The 8,196-nt window shown below is 46.0% G+C and overlaps 1 pseudogene; it reads right to left on the bottom strand.

The window, feature by feature from the left end:
* Positions 1 to 341: 341 nt before the first annotated feature.
* LOC102271375 (GTP-binding nuclear protein Ran pseudogene) lies at positions 342 to 3,085 on the bottom strand (annotated as a pseudogene).
* Between the last annotated feature and the right edge of the window lie 5,111 nt (positions 3,086 to 8,196).

Below are 8,196 nucleotides of genomic sequence, written 5' to 3' on the forward strand. Positions count from 1 at the left end.
ATGCGAGTGGCAGTAACAAACAAGATTCCACCTCTCAGTATTGTCATGTGACTATAGCAGTCTTATATTTGAAACTCAAGGCGGAAGCATCTGTATTCCAGAAACACCTAAATACACAGGTCGGAAAAATGAAGTTTTCTTTAAACTGCCAGTTTCACTCCGAAGCCCATCCATCTCCTTCAGCATCCAAAGAGTAAGCACAGGCTCTGCTTCGATGTGTAATAAAGTGCGAACAGGCACCACTGACAGGACAGTCGCCTGTAAAACTAGACTTCTGACGCTGGGCTCAGCTTCTCACAGGTCATCATTTTCATCCGGGAAAGGAGCTGTCTGAGCAACCTTTAGATGCACTGCCAGGCTGGGTCCATGACCACCTCTGGCGGGTGAGAGCGGGCATGATGACAAACTCCGAGTTAGGGCCTCCACTCGGCTTTCTAGCAAGCCAGAGCGAGGGCTTTTCAAAGCTTTTCTGCCTACTTTTGGCAGAAATGACATAGTACTGAAGAGTCTCCTTTTGGTGGAAGACAACTGACTTTGCCTTAATCTTTCTGTCCTTAATATCTACTTTGTTGCTACACAATATGATGGGGGTTGTTCTCACACACTCGGACCAGATCTCTGTGCCTGTTAGGCGTGTTCTCGTAACTCCTGATGTCAAATGTTCTAATGAGACACTCATCTTGGTTGTAGCCATCTCTTCGTCCACCAAATTTCTCCTGACCAGCTGCATCCCATACATTGAACTTAATAGGTAGGTCCTCTGTTAGTATGGAACACGGGGAATGGGACTCAACACTCCGGGTAGCTCCACACTTCTCAGATTCACCAGTCAGACGGCGTTTCACAGACGTAGTTTTGCCAGTGTCACCATCACCCACCAAAACAAGTTTGAACTGAACTTGGGGTTCTCTTTGGGCAGCCATTGTAATGTTACTTTCACATATCTATCTGACTGAGTTGGCAGGCAGATTCTGTACCACTGAGCCACCAGGGAAGGCCATCAGTAACTACATATATTAAACATAAACAAGTTTATAATAGTAAGAATGATAAAGCATTGTGTTACAGTTTAAGTGGCTACATGTTTTCTTTCTTGATGTTTATAAAATACTGGAGCATCTTATTAATCTGATTGTATTTTAGATCCAATGAAATATGGCCCACAAAACAGATTACCTGTCAACTCTCCCAAACCTTCTGGATTCTATTTTTGATGAGACAACAAAAGAAAGATTCATTGGAGATTGGTACCAGGGGTTCAAAGATTCACTGGGGTTGGTACCTTACTCTCCAGAAAGAGCAATATAGAGATGTCTCACAAAGGTTCATCCTAAACCTATTCTCTAATTTGGCAAGCTAAGAGATCACAGGCAATGTAAAACATCCATTCTTATCACTGACATTTGCTTTCTTATCACCTCTCTCTAGTATCTTCCACTTCTAATTATATATATATATTTTTTTTTTTTCGGGGGAGGGGGATAAACAGTCTTTATTTCACCATCAAATAAATTCAGGTCATCTCAGGTTTGGTAACCAAATGGATCATAAGAAAACATGTTTGCTCTCAGATTTTTTAAATTGTAAAAAAAAAAAAAAAAAAAAAGGACTGTGGACATATATATACACATAGGCCTTAGAAATTTATATATAAGGATGAATGTGTAAATAGATATCTTTGTTGTTGTTTAGTCACTAAGTTGTGTCTGTTTGCGACCCCAAGGACTATAGCCTGCTAGACTCCTCTGTCTATGGGATTTCCCAGGCAAGAATATTGGAGTAGGTTGCCATTTCCTTCTCCATCTAATTATATTTTTCTTAGCCATCTTCATGAGTCCTACTTTTCCAGCAGAAACTGCAGGAGAGATTTTGCAAACACTTAATACCTGGGAAGCTGGCTTCTAAAAGCAAGATCTTTGAAAGATGGCTTGTGAACACTTGTAAAAAGATACAGTCATCCCTGGGCACAGCACAGTTCCATGAATAGCAGATGCTGCTTGACTAACATCTTCTTTTGGGGTTGGTACCAGGCTCCCTGGAAAGAGCAATATAGAGATGTCTCAGTCCTTGCTGAAATTCAGACAAGCAGCATCTCCTCTGTTCTTGGTGGGAGAGTTCCACTGCAGGGCTCAGTGGCTGTGTAAATAAAAAGTGTGTCCAGAGTGTGCTGGCTTATGAATCTGACGACTTCTGGGAGGTTGCTGTAGGCTGTAAGCACTGGTTCTTGGTCCTGTCTTGTTCAGGTCCTACTGACTCGGACTCAGGTGTTCACCTTCAAACCCGCAGGTGTTATGAAGCCTATAAGGTAAACAAGAGAATTAGGATCACAAAAGATCTCAACGGGCAATGAAAGTAATCTTCTAAGATTATGTTTTATGAGAATGCATGTAAAACCCTGAAGGTGGATCTAAAAAAACACAAGATGTGGGAGATACCCTGAAAAAGAGACCAAGAAGGTCCTCAGCTTAGTATGAGTGAACAGAGTAGTGAAGCAGCTTCAAAGGGCTAATCTGATCTTGGGTTGGACTGAGAACTTGGAAACTCAGAAGTTGCTCGTGCTCACATCTGCCAATTGTAGGAGAAGCATGAAAAGCTGGCCTTTGACAAGACAAAATAAAGCCTTGCCTCCACAGAGGAGAGACTCAACCCCAAGCCTGGGAGTGAAATGAACTGGATCCTTGTCTGTAGTGACACATTTTCCTTTTCTAATGCAAGTTAGCTCAGATGGGCTTTGGACACTTGCAGCGAAAGTCCTAACCAATACAAAAAGGTGTACACTTTATACGGAGGTAGTGGGATGGGCAAGACACAACCAAGGACTCTAGGTTGTCTGAGGAAACCCCAGGCAGAGGGTCATTTGGGACTTATTCTGAGGATCAGAATTAGTGGAGATGTCCCCTTGGCGCTCCAGAACTTTCAGGGGGAGGGGTATCTCTCAGGCTCTCCTCACTGCAAAATTTCTTTATAGTTCTAAATTTAGACCCCATGGAGAAAGCAGTGGTTTAAGGAAGAAAGGGAGAAGGTATTCATTCTCCTTACAAAGGTAATAGAATGCGGAAGGGGTGGGTGAGATGTCTGAGGGAACTTAAATGGGCCTCGGTGACTGGCTAAATATGGGATGGAGGAAAATATCCATAGAATGTTAGTGCTGGAAAACCTTTCATTTGACAGAGGAGAGAATCGAGGCCTGGGAGCACTGGTTGCACTGCTAGGGTCGCAGGGTGACAAGAACTCAGGTCTCTTGACTCAGCCCAGGGCTCTGTCTACCATCCAGCCAAGCTTGGAGCCCACGTGGGTGGGAGGAGGTGGGGGGTGGGAAAGGAAGAGAGGGAAGGATATTTTGGTTTCACACAATCAGCTTGAGAAGATTAGATGTGATATCTCATGCATGTACTCAACCCCGAGTCATGTGAGGGGGTTGCTCATGCATGCGTGCTAAGTCGCTTCAGTCATGTCTGACTCGTGGAGACCCCATGGACTATAGCCCACCAGGATCCTCTGTCCATGGGGATTCTCTAGGCAAGAATACTGGAGTGGGTTGCCATGCCCTCCTTCAGGGGATCTTCCTGACCCAGGGGTCAAACCAGCATCCCTTACATCTCCTGCATTGATTGGCAGGTGGGTTCTTGACCACTAGCACCACCTGCTCAGTAGGTTGTATATTTGGTTGGAAGCCTTCTAGGGCAAGAACCACAAAACCCAGTTCAAGCTCGTACAGCCAGAGGGCGATTAACTGGCACACTGTCATCTAGAGCTTTGCTCACCCAAAGTGAGACCCGGACCATTCTCGAGGACATGCTATGGGGAGTGACTTCTGAGACCCTTGAGATGGGTGACCAGGGGCTCCACGCCTGGTCCTCACTCCACACTGGAACACTCCGACCCACTGGTTGCAGAAGGCACCCCGCTGCCACCTTGAGAAGGGAATACCAAGAGTCTCTGTGCTCTTCATGTGCAGCAGCTGAGGCTTGGAAAATCGGGAGCTATTTGTGTGCTGGGGGTGGAGTGCAGAGTCCTGGCGGTCAGGCACATGGACATTCAGAAGACTGTCACTGGGCACCTGTGAGAGAACCCAGGTTTAGGATAAAAATTCTCATGCAAATCCAAGGCAATGGGAAAGCAGAGTTCTTTGCGCAAAACCTCTCTTCATAGGTTATTTTAGGACACGTCTAAGGGCTGACTAAAGGAGGAAAATTTAAATGAAAGCTTCGGGTGAGGCATCTCACCCAGGGTCCACCATCTTCCCCTCATTACCAACAGAAAGCTGCTTTTTGAGAAAGCGGTTGTTTAAATTAGCTAGATGGATGCTGCCCTCCAGTGGCCAGATGTGTCCTTACAGTGTTTCCCAGTTTGAAGGGAGAAAGTGCAAAACCCAAGCCCCCATCCTCTTCACTCTGGTTTGCACTGCTCCCAACAGATTCTGGGCTTCCCTTGTGGTTCAGCTGTTAAAGAATCCACCCGCAATGCCAGAGACCTGGGTTTGATCCCTGGATTGGGAAGATCCCCTGGAGAAGGGAAAGGCTACCCACTCCAGTATTCTGGCCTAGAGAATGCCATGGACTGTATAGTCCATAGGGTTGCAAAGAGTTGGACACGACTAAGCAACTTTCACTCACTCACCACAGGTTCCAGCTGGGCTGTTCGCAGGATGGTTGGGGCCATGGTCTGTGCCACAGAGGGGCAGCGGAAGCAACATTTAACGGGAGAAAAACAAAGTCTAACACCTCTTGACACTTACCTTGTGCTGGCCCATCTTAAGCAATTTCCTTGCATTTAAATGTCACATATAGTATTTTCATCCCCATTTTAAAAACCAGGAAACCAAGGCATAGAAACCTTAAGTTAATGGCCAAACTGAGATTTGAACCCAGGTCTCTCTAATCACCAGAAGCAGTGGTTCATTCACTTTACCAGTGGTAGGCAAACTGCTATGTCCAAGAATTGTTTAGGGAGTTTGTCAAAGATGCAGAGTCTAGGGTTCTATCCCCCAAGATTGTGATTGAGTGGATCTAAGAGGAGCAAAGACAATTGGGAATCTGTCCATGGCACATTATGGGTAGAATCCAATAAGTAGTCCAAGCAGGGTGACGGGCCACGCTTTGGAAAGCATTAGATTAAGACCGCATCATTAATAGGAGGAAGAGTTTGTTATGATATAAGAAAGAACTTTGTAATATTCCTATATTCTGATTCGGCTAATGTCTACACATCAAGGATGTAGGTGCACACAATCTCATTTCCCCTCCTTGGTAACCCTTGGAGGTCGATGGCCCCGGTTTACAGATGAGGATGCCAGGGTGTGAACCTCCAAGAGATAAGAAATTCCTCCTCTCCTTTCTTCTATCTTGAGGCTCCTTTCATTGGCAGCCCATCACGGTGGGTAGCCCCTAATGACACTCCAAAATATGCTACTTCAGCACAAGGATTATTTTGAACTGAAGGCTTTTGAGAAGCAGATACAAAAAAGCTCTATTCCTTTCTCCTATTTGCCTAAAAGCAGATCATAAATTTATAAATTGATGTATCATTTGTAAATTCTGCTCTCTACCAAGAAGTCCAGAAATTAATCTCTGGCGACAGCTCTAGACCCTCTCCAGCCTAGAGACAACATCAGAGGAATCTAAACACTGGTGCTGCTGCTGCTAAGTCGCTTCAGTTGTGTCCGACTCTGTGCGACCCCATAGACGGCAGCCCAGCAGGCTCCCCCGTCCCTGGGATTCTCCAGGCAAGAACACGGGAGTGGGCTGCCATTTCCTTCTCCAATGCATGAAAGTGAAAAGTGAAAGTGAAGTCGCTCAGTCGTGTCCGACTCTTAGTGACCCCATGGACTGCAATCCACCAGGGTCCTCCATCCATGGGATTTTCCAGGCAAGAGTACTGGGGTGGGGTGCCATCACCTCCGAATCTAAGCACAAGTCTTGCTAAAACTAGCCCTTAGCTACCACTGGCTTCCCCATATATTTGCCTTCCCATAATTTTCCACCCTATACCCTCCAAGTTCCTTTTCCTGTGTCTTATCATTTCTCTAAAAGTTTATTGTTCTTTTGTTAAGATACTATACAAGCCCAAGTTCTCACCACTCTCGTGAGTTACTTAACTCTGAGAGCTCCCATGTATGTGCAGGATACACATGTTAATAGACTTCTGTTTGTTTTCCTCTTGTTTTTTTTTTTTTTTTTAAAGGTGTATTTACTTTTATTGGCTCTGCTGGGTCTTCACTGTTGCGTGTAGGCTTTCTCTGATTGTGGTGAGTGGGGGCGACTCTCCACTGAGGCGCACAGGCTTCTCTTGTTGCGTGGACTCTAGGCACACAGGCTTCCGTAGCTGCAGCTCAAGGGCTCTAGAGCATGGGCCCAGCAGTTATGACACAAGGGCTTAGTTGCTCCGCGTTATGTGATTTTCCTGGAGAACGTATCCCCTGAACCTGTGTCTCCTGCATTCGAAGGCAGATTCTTTTTGTCAGACGTGACTAAAGTGACTTAAAATGCACAACATCCTTATCGAACTCAAGTTTGTGTGCCCAGCACTCAGTGAGGCTGATCTCAGCCTGTAGGGGCTTGAAGCTCGGCTTTGGTTCCCGGCCAGAGATTGAGGCTGGGCTGCGGCGGTGAGAACACCGAATTCTATAGCTACTAGACCAGTGGTCAGTGACAAGACTCTGGCTCTTCGGCTTTGCGTGAAAAAGAATTCCCACAAAGATGGAAAGTAGAGAAACAAGTAAACGTTTGTTCGGAGGAAGAAGAGTATAGGCTGTGTGGATAGACACACAGGCAGCTGAGTTGCACCCTTGCAGTGGTTTGAATCACTTTTACGGGGCATTTCTTTGGGGTTTCCTTTGACAAGTCATTCTGATTTGCCTCCTCTGAGTCAGTATTTGGTATAGCTCAGGGTACTCCTGTGTGCACGTTCATCTCTTAGTCATCTCTTAGCCTAGTGAAGAGGCTTATGCGTAGTTGACACCACTTACTGTGAGGTGACGCCCCCTCCCTTTTGGACCTCCAAGGAGCCTTTCTGCACGTGTGTAGTTGGTGAGGTCTCCTTGACTTCGAGAATGAAGAATATCTTTATCTCATATCTACCTAGGCAGAAGCCAGCCTCCTCCACCATCCTGCTTTTATGGACTTTCTGTCCACAGGGGGAAAACTCTTCAGCCTGGAGTCTACCTATCTCCTGCCTCAAGGCCAAACAAACTGAAATGTCAGAATTAAGAGCTGAGAAAATTTGAGTTAAAGGGCTAAGTAAGGAGAATGGGCAGCTAGTGGTCAAAAGACCCAAAGTCCCTGAGGATTTTCAGGGTAAAGTTTTTAAAGGCTACATTTGGGGTGAGGGCTGCAGTGTGTGACTCTCTTCTGATTGGGTGGTGGTGAGGTAACAGGGCGGTGTTCCAGGAATCTCAGTCATCAGCCTTCTGCTTCCAGCCAGTCCAGGGTCTCAGCATGTAGTTCCATCCCCCATCTTGGTGGGGCCTTAGTTCGTGCAGAGCAACTCAGAAATCTGTTCTGTTCAGTTCAGTCACTCAGTCATGTCTGACTCTTTGTGACCCCATGGACTGCAGCACGCCAGACTTCCCTATCCATCACCTATTCCCGGAGCTTTATCAAACTCATGTCCACTGAGTCAGTGATGCCGTCCAACCATCTCATCCTCTGTCATCCCCTTCTCCTCCCACCTTCAGTCTTTCTCTGCATCAGGGTCTTTTCCAATGGGTCAGCTCTTTGCATCAGGTGGCCAAAGTATTGGAGCTTCAGTTTCAGCATCAGTCCTTCCAATGAATATTCAGGACTGATTTCCTTTAGGATGGACTGGTTGGATCTCCTTACAGTCCAAGGGACTCTCAAGAGTCTTTTCCAACACCACAGTTCGAAAGCATCAATTCTTTGGCGCTCAGCTTTCTTTCTTAGCTAAGATGTCATAGGGTGGCATCAGCCCTGAGGTTGGAGCAGCCCTCTGCGGTAGTGCTCAGAAATCTTTATCAGATTATTAGGTACATCCCTTGAGGAGAAACTAGGACCCTTTTATTTCTGCAGTATTGTTTCTTGACTGCCTTTCCTTGGCTTCCTCATTCTCTCACTTCCCTAATTAGTGATAGTTGAAGCTGCTCTTTGGAACTCAGGGAAGGTCTAGGAGATGAAAGCCTTTTTCTACAAATGAGAAACAGGGGCTTTTGGACCTAGGAGGGCCCCTCAGGGTTCTGCT

The sequence above is a fragment of the Bos mutus genome, chromosome 10 (assembly GCF_027580195.1).
Source record: "Bos mutus isolate GX-2022 chromosome 10, NWIPB_WYAK_1.1, whole genome shotgun sequence".
In the NCBI taxonomy this organism is placed as follows: domain Eukaryota; kingdom Metazoa; phylum Chordata; class Mammalia; order Artiodactyla; family Bovidae; genus Bos; species Bos mutus.